The sequence below is a fragment of the Montipora foliosa genome, chromosome 1 (assembly GCF_036669935.1).
Source record: "Montipora foliosa isolate CH-2021 chromosome 1, ASM3666993v2, whole genome shotgun sequence".
Lineage (NCBI taxonomy): Eukaryota > Metazoa > Cnidaria > Anthozoa > Scleractinia > Acroporidae > Montipora > Montipora foliosa.
Genome location: NC_090869.1, coordinates 32017733 through 32030232, shown reverse-complemented (window position 1 = coordinate 32030232; position 12500 = coordinate 32017733).

Here is a 12500-nt window from a genome sequence, read left to right as displayed (position 1 = left end):
TTCCTCTTGCAGTGGAACAAATTATGACAATCGGTACATTACTTTCTCCAACACCTCTTTTTTGGTCATAAAACTTGACTGAATATGGCTTTTGCTCAGGTTGTCGAAACGCGAAGGTCCACCTCCTCAGGACTACACTTACCACGACTATACAATCGTACTTCGTCACTTAATTATAAAAGTATGTTCATACCTTAATCGCTTATGAACAGAAAAGAAATCAGCATATATCAGCGCGAGTGAACTGGCCATGAAAACGTGATGACTACAACATGTTCAAATGCCGCGTGAGTTGAAAAACAGTGGAGTGATCAACATTTAGCGCCAGGTTAAACGCAAAGAGCTTTTCTCAGTAAGTTTTCTGCTCATGGACAAGACAGCGATGCAAATCATACCTTTAGACATTCAAGGACTAAAACAAGCTTTCTTGGCAAACACGGCTCAGTACCTGAAATGTATGAAATCAGTGACACAATTGTGTTGGCAAAAGACAAATGACCAGTTGGAAACACGAGAGTTACAGGTGGCTGAAATGACTAAGATTAAGACCTATTCTCTTCTCATATTTACATGATAATATAAACTTGCGGAGGATCTTCCAGTTTACAGCCGGTGAGGGTATTGCGCATGACACCTGGCGAGAATATTTCCTCATTTCCTGCTGTAATTGAAATGTCATGGTTTCACGAAAGACCGAAGGGAGCTTGTTTACTGTTCTACTTCAGTGAAAATATTGAATATATATATATTTTTTAATTTTGATGCAAGCAAAAAAAATTATTGATTTCGCTCCAAATACGATGTTGGATTAAACGTTTCGCCAGCCAGCAAATTTTAACAGCTCCATTGGCTGTTAAGTTGTTTCAATTTCTCTTTTTTCTCTTCACCTCTTTTACTCTCCTTTACACTAGAATTACCGTAACCATTTCACAGGTCCTCCTGGAGTAGACATCCACTCGGTTCTCTCGGGCCCATTTCTCGAATAGTCCCGAAACTTTTCGGGCTTTTTCCGGGTGTCACAATTCCCTCCATATTTAAATCACGAAGAGGTTTGAAGTCATCAAACTCTGCAATTAAGCTTTATTTATTTTGAAAACATGTTAAAAAACCAGCATCTTAAAACGAGCTGCCGGCAGTTTCGTAAATGGTTTTTCCGGACCCGAAAAGTTTTCGGGACATCCACCTGAGTGACGGGCCCTTGGTGCATGCATGGTCCAATTCAAACAAATGAGTTGGTTTGCACGATGAGAAATTCACGCGCTAATATAAACACGTGCAGTGATAAAGATATTATTAGGCTGGCCTTTAAGCGCACTGACCAATAAGACATCTAATGAATCGCTAGTGTGGATTCACATAAATAATTGACCAAGATGAAAACTGCTGAAGTTATTGTAACTTATGTGTCGACGCAGCGACTAGATGAAATTAAAAATATGCGTTTTTCTTTTAGTTTTCAGTTGTACAATGACTATAATGACAACGTTCTCTGTGGAAAAATAGTTATGTCTCGCTAAGTTGATAAGATAATACGGAACAAATATGGAGCCCAGCTGACGAGGTTTCAAAATGACACACCTGAAAAGATTTCACAAACTAAAAAATTACTATATGATCAATCATTCAACACCGTTGTCTGAAAATTTATGGATAGAGTGGCTGAATTTCAGTATTTATGCAATGGGTTGATAGTTTACCAGTGACCAGCGTTCAATTCCAATATAAACGAACGGGAAAGATGACTTGAAAGATAAACCTTTTGGGTCAGAAAACCTCTTTAAACTATATAAAATTATCCGACAAGCAAGGTCTTTCATATCGCAATCAAAACATAGGATCAATTCATAACGACATACTTCAATCTCTCATCGAAATAAAGCTGAATTTAATGTATGGGAATATTGCTCCAGGGAACGATGTCATTAAAACTAGGAAGTGCTCTCCAAACATCAATTATTTTTCACTTGGTATTTAATATAAATAACAGTTTCATTAAAAACATCACAGTTCCTCATTTGCATGTTAAGTTTTTATTAGAGTCGCACTTCATGTTCAGCACTTTGAGAGAAACTCGACTTTCAAGAAAAAACTCGAAAATACCATAAAATCAGCCCACTTGCTCAAGAAATGTTTACACGTGAAACAATAAAATGAATCAAAAGGCGAATGCATTCCTCTGCCTGTCTTGGATTTTTCTTCCATCAATATCGGCCGCCAGAGATGTTTGAATTGCGAAGTAGTCATTTCGATCCAGAGTAAACTTTTCAGGCTTAGCGTTCAGATAATGGCCATGTTTTTTCCCAAAATGATTATCAAGAAAACGGAGTACTACTTATCAGTGGAGGGTGAAAATACACTAAACATGATTTTCACATAGGTGATTTCCGCGGTCTCAGTCTGTTACGCAAAGCAAAATCTGATTCTAAACTAAAAGAAATTACTTTTAAGTACAATAAAGTTGCCATGTCGCAGTAAGGCTCTTGTGAATTAAATCCAAACATTTTCGTTCGCTTCACGTTGGCTCGGCCTGAACGAAATTCAGTTCTTCCTCATCTGTTCAGACTTTAGAACAGAAAATGAAGAGTTTAAATTGTACATCGCCGAACTTAGTCCTCACAATGTTCCATGACAAATGTTGATCATCTTACAGTTTGCTTTCCGAACAAAAGCATCCAGGACCAAAGGATTGGATCAGTGTTGGCTCGACGAAGTGGCTGTAAATCTGAATTATAACAAAACATCTCATCGCGAGGAAAAAACTCTGGAAAGGCCAGTTTGACACTGTTTGTTGTGTCCACGTGGAGCACGATTTCAGACTCAGACAACGGGTTAACGACATCAGAAAGAGATTTCCAACATTGAACTTCGCTTCCCGTTGATTTGAAATCATCTGCACAAGGTAATTCAGTGAGAAACGATACCTTCCTCCAGTACCGTTTGTCCCCTTCTAAAAGACGGTTTTCGGACATGTTATCAGTTCGAAGTGTTTGACATTTGACCGGTAGCGACGAAGGACCGCTTTCTTTAGCGATAGGGTCGACGGTGATGTTAAATGCTTTTTCTAACTGTTCGGAGGGTATCTCTTTTTGTTGAAGGGTTAACATGATTTGTCAAATACAAACAAACTCCAAAGAAACTTGCGTTTTTCATCGTTTTTCTTAGATGTCACGTTTTTTCTGCGATCTCTTTTAACAGGTGATGAAAAAGCGCGGGTTTGACTGATAACCTTTATCAAGATCTCAATTTCGCATTTTAAAGTGACCAATGACCATGAGGTTCTTTTGTGAAATGTCTTTATTGTTTGGCAATTCACGTGTTTTGAAGCACAAAACTATGGTATTTAAACCATTTTCACGTTTTTCCCGGCTTTTAATAGAGAGTTAAGCATCACATGTACATTTACGAAAAACGGGAAACGTCGCACTAAAATTTGCGTTTTGCAAAAATTTGAAGAAACTCGTTTGATATGAGTTTCTTGACTGTTTGCAGCAGGTATCAAGTAACTTTTCAAACGAGAACGATGATTTAGAATAAACAAAATAAACAAAAATTTCATGCTTTTAAGACAAGCAGCAGCCCACTGTTTCACGTAAACACGAAACTTCAGTAATCAGTCCTCTCTTATGTCAAACTGTTAAAACCTCATATTTTTTCTTTCGAAACCACTAGAACTTCAACTCCAACGGGGCTCTTACATAAAAATGTTGAAAATGTGGAGTCAAATGCCATCGAATCAGCGATTTTTGTGTCATTGTCATCAACCGTCGATCGATCACTGACTACACTTCCGATAAAATAGCAATAATATATTATTAACAATAATTCAAACTAGTTGTTAGAAAATCAAATAAAAGTGGGGAAAAGCTATGAAAATAGGGTTAAAAGATCTCTTCAAAATAGCATAAAGAGTTAGTGTTCTGAGAGGATGAAAGGGAGCATTTCTGGTGGTTTGATCTATACTGTTTCCCAGCCTGTTTTAAGAGCTCTTTTAAGCTTTAAACGAATCACCGTTGTCTTTAAAAGGAAACTTGAGGATAATCAACGTCTAAATGTCATCATTGACAAATGTGGCGGCATACAAAGAGAAAAACGTCTTTAATTTGTTTCCTGATGTTTCTCCAGGAAGCTATATTTTCAAAAGGCTCCTAAAACATACAAATTTAACGAACAAGTATACTCGTTATTGATGAGAGGGAAAAACCGGAGTCCCTAAGAGAACTTGCGAAAATCTAGGCCGGATTGAGCCAACTCGTACTTCAGAAAAAGTTTAAACCGAAGTAAATAATGTTTCCAAACAAATGTGTTAGGAATTTTAAAAAAAAAGGTGTTTATATTGGGAAGACGGAAATTTGAGATCGCTTATTACTCGGAATACCTGAAAGGTATCCGAGTTATATTCTGGGAAGAATTTAGTTTTCTGTGCAGCAAATGGACAATAGAATTAGGAGGGGGTGATTTCATTGGCTAAAAGCAATGTACTACACCACTCCGAGCAATAAATTTGACCTCCCTCTGTGACAAAACAACTGCAACAAAAAATAAACACAAGCGCGAAGGAGTAGATTTCAGATAGCGAGAGACTTGAAACAGCCTCACGTCTAACAGAATTCGATGAAAATCGAAATTTATAACGTGCAGTGGAGCAACTAAATGATGGGTTCTACGTTGGGGCTTCAGCGTGACTCGTTTAATTTCGTTTGCTGATTCAAAGCCCATGTTCCACGATATAGCAAATGACGCAATGCAATGCAGCTAAACGTGAATATGCTGGATTCAGCCGTCTAGAAATGTTATGAATAAGATATTTACTATAATCCTGCCTGTTGAGAACATGACTAAATCGCCAACTTCCAGCAGCGGTATGTTATAAATGGCCGAGATTTCTTAGTCTCTTTCTGCCTCAGCTGTTCTTTGTACGAACATCATCCGCCGATGTCTAGTTTTTCTTCTTATTATTAGTTTCTTGATCTTCATGTTAGTTACATAGAGCTGGAGGTCACCCGCCGCGTTATTCACAACACTCTTAATTTGGAACCTTTGCAGATGGATACCGTTTTTCACTTACCCATATTAATATATTGAAACCAGTTTATCTGATGTCATGCTACATTATAGATCCCGCAAAAATAGACAACGCCCACGTAATTTCCATTCAAACAACCAGTTCCAAGACATACTACCCCTACAGCTATGTCACCTGTTGAATTTATTTGCAATTGTAAACATTAAGCGATTTTCACCGGTACATTATTTGCGTTGTTATGGGTGTCTGGAAAACCCGAATAGCGAATAGTCGCGAATAGCGAATAGCGAACAGCGAATAGTCGCGAATAGCGAATAGTACGAACAGTGCGAATAGTGGCGAATAGTGACGAATAGTCGCGAATAGTGACGAATAGTCTTCAATAGTCACCGCCTTATGCTGAAAAATCTCGGAATCAAAGCAAATAATATGCTCACCTATCGCCGAAAGAGGGTTTCGTGCATGCTTTTACAAACACTCTAAAGAAGAACAAACGTCAAAATGCAAAAATATAAATCCCTTTCATTAATACATCAAGCTCATGATCATCTCCTCGCACAGTGGCGCCCGAACATAAATTTCATCATCCTCATCTGTGCTGTCCGATCCGGCGAGACACGTTCTGTAAAAAGGAATAAAATCAAAATGTGAGGCAAGTGGTTTGTGATTAAAGAGACAAACGAGCTACTCTGATAACCGTTGCGTTGCGTTTGCGTACAAAGAAGCAACAGGATTTCAGTGCATTTATTACCTTTTCTTCTCAGGGCTCAAGCTGTCCTTCGCCGACACAACACTGCTTTTTTAGCGGGAAAATCCCATCCAACGTTGCTGCGCGGTTGACCAGGAAGTACTGGGTACCAAATTTTCGTCATTTCGTCACAATCCCCCCCCCCCCCCCCCCTCCACCCTTATTTGCCACTATTTGTTACTATTCGTGACTATTCGTGACTATTCGTCACTATTCGCGACTATTTGCCACTACTCGCACTATTCGTACTATTCGTGACTATTCGCTGTTCGGTATTCGCGACTGTTCGCTATTCGCTATTCGGGTTTTCCAGACACCCCGTTGTTATGAATGAGCTGGATGCAGAAACATTTACTTGTTTTGCTTCGTACTTGGCGAATTAAAACATAGGCGCTCGAGAGGCGCATGTGACTATTCCAGAGAGCTACAAGGGGAAAAGAAGTAGAATATTCTGTCATGTGAATAGGAGTGGCTAAATTGTGGGAATTGATTTACCACAGCTTTCATATCGATAGTTTTTCGACCATTGAAAAATTTACGTGTGATAGATCATTTTCACTGTCACGGAACAAAAATATAAATTCGAAACGTTCGATGAAAAAGGCCAATAACTTGGAATGTTGCGGGAAACAAATTTAGACCCCACCTCCAATTCTCAGATCTGTGCGATACATCGTTTCTGAGCTCTTTGTCGAAGCGTTGAAATCACACAACTCTTACTTGTGTAGGTGGATCAAAGTGGACTTTACTTTGCCTTGAAAGCGCTTACTTTTCGCTCATTAGATAAAATGTATGAACACATCTCCTAATATACTTGAAAGGCTCAAACTGCTTAGATTCATAGGGATAGATATTTTTTTCAATCAAATACAGCGGAAGCCCGCCTAACGGCCATACATTCTCTTATAGAAAACCCTCGTTAATGCGGTCACCCGTTAATACGGCCAACGGCCACAATTTTAAATCCCAAACAGTAGAGTCCTCTATAATTTCACCCCGTTAACTCGGCCACTTGCGCCAAACGCCTGTGACATGTTAATTTCATTGACCCTCGTTAGTTACCGCTGTAATCGAACAACCGATTTACTTTACAAAGTACTGTCAGCAACACTCCTACCTGTTTTCATTACAAACATGATCTTGACACTACTGTAAAATCCAGTAAGGCAAATCGCGAAGGGTTAAGTCTTTGTGCTTTCATCAAAAACACGATCGATACTTAAGTCTTTCGGTTAGGTAATTACGGCGGCTTCCGTTTTTTTAAAAGCGTAGTAAGCTGGGCCTGTTCTTGTTTTGATTTTAGGCTCGGAACGTACAGTACACTTAACAATTTTAAGCGTTTTACCTACTGTGCGAAGTTTCAAGTATTTTATTCAATTACTGTACGTACATTCTTGTTGTTTATTAAAGAGAAAAGTTTTTCTGGAAGTGCAAATGCGATATTTGTCATTAAGGCCCTTTAGTCATGAATTTCACCCTACGCCCGGTAATACGGCCACCCCGTTAATACGGCCAATTTTTTTCGGCCCGTTGATGACCGTATTAACGGGGTTGCACTGTAGCTTGGTATCATGTTTGCACCATGACTCAGCTACGTAAGGTGACAATTAGAAAATTCGAAATGCTGTATTTTCGAAACGAAAGACGTCATGGAACTGGGAACTTGGAGAAAGATTTATTTTTCGGGTATCTTCAACCTCCTATAGATGACAATTCAGAAGACCTTGCTAATTTGATGATCTAACTATGAACCATCTATGGTTTGACAATTACGTGCTACTGCAAAGCTTTGTTTATCTCGAAAACGGAGCCTTCATTAAACGCGTAAACGGGCTCAATTGGTCGGTTAGAAACAAAATATGAAGGCTACGAGAAGGAACTGTTGTAAGAATTAAAACCTCACCTCAGAACCGTATTCTTCACAGATCATCATCTGCGAACACGGGGCACCCGAACATTTCGTTCGTCCTCGCGAACTATCGGCAATTCATCGCACTGTTTGCAGAGTCCGAACTTTGATACCCTTCGTATGCGGATTTGCTCCGAAGTGTATTCTATTGTTACATACTCATTTTCGGAAAAACTAACACGATGGCAATAGTGACTACGCGCATGCGCAGTAGACACAAAAACTACCTCGTCCAAAATGTATCACCCTAATACTGCGCCACTTGGTATTCTGAGTAAACGCTTTAAAAAACCGTCTTGTTTTGATATCAAGCGACTACTGGGTTGTCCACCAGCATGGCTGACTTCCGGTCTACCTGCCTCTGCATAATTAGCTGTGACGTCACGTGAAAACGATCTATTCGACTCGCATTATGCAATACAATGTTTTACTATTATGGCTCTAGCACGCGTTGTATCACTTTATATTTTAACTAATTTTTATTCACATAGGAAAAAAATTTGCGCATACTGAAGAGCTCAGTTTACATCAGGATGGAATGCCGTTGCACAGGAGAGCTCAAGGCTATGAGAAATAATACGAGATATTCCGATGAGATGAAAATCCACCATACACACAATTTTCACTGACTCGTTTAGTTTTGATTTCTAAAAATGCCCTTCCTCCGTCCATTTCCGTTTTCATTACAATCCGCATCAGTTCGGCGACAGAAAAATTCTGGAAAGAGCTTTTCAACTTCTTTTGCTCTGAAGGGTTTTGGATCTTTTGCTTTTACTGGGCAATCAGTTTCATTTTCAGATCTTTCCCGTTTTCCATTTTGATGATTTCTTGTAGTCTTCATTATAATACACGGTTCGGAAGGTTGCTGAGTATTTTTCGCGGCATTCCATTTCGTGGACAGTTCCCCACAAGTTTTACTGAAAATTTCTGACTCCCATATGAAACGGACGGGGGTGCTCGTCGTCTCGCTTGGGGGTGTAAATTTTGGATTTTGGTCTCTCTTAGGGTGTTCCGGGCAAAGCGACAATATTTTAAGCCGCCAAGGTTTCATTTAGGGTTCCGCGAAGAAACACAGAATTACGCGAAGAGAAACTGAAGTCAAATTTTCTTTTCAACGTGTTTTGTTTCAGGGGCAAAATTTGCTTAAGCCACGCCCAGATTGGTCTCCTTTAAGGGTCACAAAAAGCTTGAGCCACGCCCAGATGGTCTCCTTTAGGGGTTAAATTCAAAATTTCCGACGAGAATCCCCGTCTGTTCCATATGGGAGTCCCCCCTACCCCCACGGGAGCGTTTGTCCCCTTCTGAAAAACGGTTTTCGGATACGTTATCAGTTCGAAGTGTTTGACATTTGACCGTTCGCGATGAAGGACCGCTTTCTTTAGCGATAGGGTCGACGGTGATGTTAAATGCTTTTTCTAACTGTTCGGAAGGTATTTCTTTTTGTTGAAGGGTTAACATGATTTGTTAAATACAACCAAACTCCCCAGAAACTTGAGTTTTTCATGGTTTCTTATAGATGTCACGTTTTTTCTTCGATCTCCTTTTGTTACGAAAAATAGTATTGCGTGACAAGCGTTACTTTCTAGACGCTTCGCGAGAGTTCGTAGTTTGTTTATTTTTAGGTTCGTGCGTAAGCGTTTCTAAATCGGTGTGTTTTGTAATCTTTCTATAATTAGATTCATTACTAATTTGGAAAGTTCTAGAAGTTTATTGTCAGAGTATATAAGTAGACGAGTCCAAGCGGAGTGTTTTCTAACTAGTTTTTCACAAGCGAAGAGAGTTGGCGTTGGCCGTGTTTAGTCAAGTGTGACAGAAGCTGTGTTTATTCAAGTTGGCGGAGGCCGTGTAAGTTTGTCGAGTACGTGTTATTTAGAGTTTTACTTCGTGGAAACTACGTTCATTTTGGAATAAATCTTCTTGTTGTTGTTCCGAGAACCCTGCGTTCAGTTTAGTTTGCAAGCTACCTTTCCTCTAAACATTCGAACTCGTAACATTGGGGGCCTGTCCGGAGAGGAATTCATTTGTTTGCCGACTACAGAAACCAGGAAAGGATCACAACTTGGAAGGAAGTAGCTGCGCTGTGGAAAAAAAGTTGTAGCGAGTGAAAGAGCCGTGGAATTTTAGTGCTGTGAAAATGGAGAAATTTATTCAGCTTGGCGAAAAGTTTGGTCTGGAAGGAGAAAAGCTGCTCGAGTTTGTAGAGAAGCAACAAAAGTTAGAACAAGAAAGAAGAAAGGAAGAGGAAGAAAAAGAAGAAAAACGCAGACAACTAGAACAGGAAAGAAGAAGGGAAGAGGAGGAAAAAGAAGAGAAGCGTAGACAGTTTGAAGAAGAACGAAGAAAGGAACAAGAAGAAAGAGAAGAGAGACGTCGAATGCTTGAGGAGGATAAAAGAAAGGGAGAGGAAGAGAAGGAGGAAAGGCGCAGAAGGGAAGATGAAGAGAGAGAAACTAGGCGACAAGAACGCGAACTAAGAAAATTGGAGATGGAAGCCGAATTGTTGAAACAGAAAGAGGCTATTGAAGCGGCAAAAAGAGAACACGAGTTGGAGATTGCACGTTTGGCTGTGGAGAATGCTGACGGGCGTCCTGAAGTGAGAGAGGATCGGGTTAAGGCACCTAAACTCCCCTCGTTTGTTGATGGCAAAGACGATTTGGACGCGTATTTGCAGAGGTTCGAGAGATTTGCCGAGACAGCTAAGTGGAAAAAAGATGGATGGGCATCGAAGCTCAGTGCTCTGTTGTCTGGACGGGCACTAGAAGTGTATTCACGTCTATCGGAGGACGCAGCTAAGGATTATGACAGGGTAAAGATTGCGTTAATGAAGAGATATGACCTTACCGAAGACGGCTATCGTCGAAAATTTAGAGCATCCAAACCGGAAGTTGACGAAAGTCCGGAGCAGTTTATTGTGCGACTGGACAGATACCTGTTACGGTGGCTAGAGCTTTCGGATACTGCGCGAACCTTTGATGGTCTTAAGGACTTGATCGTGAAAGAACAATTTATTGACTCTTGCCCTAAGGATTTGGCAATTCACCTGCGAGAAAGGGCACCTGAGACTCTAGCAAAGATTGCGAAGATCGCTGACCAGTACTTGGAGGCTCATGGTAAACATTTGTTCAGCTCAGCGAGCAGAAAGCCAACAGTGCAGCCTGAGAGGGACGAAGCCAAGAATATGCAGATTAATCCACCAGCTCTGCATTGCTTTAAGTGCAACACCCGAGGTCATAAAGCTGTCAACTGCCCAACCCTAACAAGAAAGTGTTTCCTATGTGGTAAGCAGGGACATGAAGCTAGAAACTGTCGATCAGGTGGACGCAGATCAGGAGGACAAAGTAAGGATGGTAACCCTGTGCAGCGTGGTCAAGTGAGTGCCAGTTGTTTAGTTCAGCCACCTGAGGATAAACCTACCAATGAAGAAGTTAAGGCCTGTATTAAAGATGATAAGCTGCTGTTAGCCTGTGGTAAGAAGATTCCATTGTTGAGTAGTGCTTGTGTTGAACCGTTAACTGGAGTGAGAAGTAAAATGCCTGTCGTGAAAGGTAGAGTTGGAGAGAAGCCTGTTGATGTCCTGAGAGATACTGGTTGTAGTGGAATTGTAGTAAAGAGGGAACTTGTGTCTGAGGATCAGTTTACTGGCGAATTTAATGTTATGCTGCTCATTGACAATACGGCAAGGAAAGTTCCCATCGCAAAGATTGATGTTGATACACCCTATCTCAAGGGCCAAGTGGAAGCGCAGTGTCTTCCCGATGCTGTTTATGATTTAATTATTGGTAATGTACCAGGCGCAAGAGCCGCTGACGACCCAGACCCAAGCTGGCAAGTTCCTGTACAAGAAGCTTGTGCTGTAACCACAAGAAGTCAAGCTAAGAAAGCTGGAGAACATATTCCGTTGAAGGTACCGGATACTAAAGAAGGTCCTGTAGTTGATAGAGAAAAGCTCAAGCAGATGCAGCGTGATGACGAGAGCCTACAGAAATTTTGGGAGAAAGATGATGTAGTTGTGAGAGGCCAGGCTGAGATTTCCTTTGAAGTGAAAGGTGGAGTTCTGTACCGTGTCTACAAGCACCCTTATGTGAACGGAGGTAAACCCCTGAAGCAGGTTATGGTTCCTGTGCAGCTGAGAAGTCGAATAATGGAACTAGCTCACGGATCGATCATGGGAGGTCACATGGGAATAAAGAAAACGACTGATAAGATTCAAAGCGCGTTCTATTGGCCAGGCATTCAAGGGGACGTGACTCGTTATTGCAAGTCCTGCGATGTATGTCAGAAGACAGTTAACAAGGGTTCCGTACCGAAGGTTCCCCTAGAGAAGATGCCATTAATTGACAAGCCGTTTAAGAGAGTAGCAATCGACCTGGTTGGACCTATTGTTCCCCCGAGTGAGGACGGCCATAGATATATATTCACATTGGTCGACTTTGCAACTCGTTATCCTGAAGCTGTCCCGCTGAAGAACATTGATACTGAGACTGTGGCAGAAGCGTTGGTGGATATCTTTAGTCGTTTGGGAGTGCCTGAAGAGATCTTGAGCGACCTTGGTACGCAGTTCGTCTCTGAGTGTATGAAGGAAGTGACGCGACTTTTGGGCATTAAACAGCTCACCACGACTCCATATCATCCTATGTGTAATGGCCTGACGGAAAAGTTTAATGGAACAATGAAGAGCATGTTAAAGAGATTGTGCAGTGAACAGCCAAGACAGTGGCATCGCTATATTAACCCGTTGCTGTTTGCATATCGTGAAGTTCCCCAGGAGTCTACTGGTTTTTCGCCGTTTGAGTTGCTGTATGGAAGAGCTGTCAGAGGAC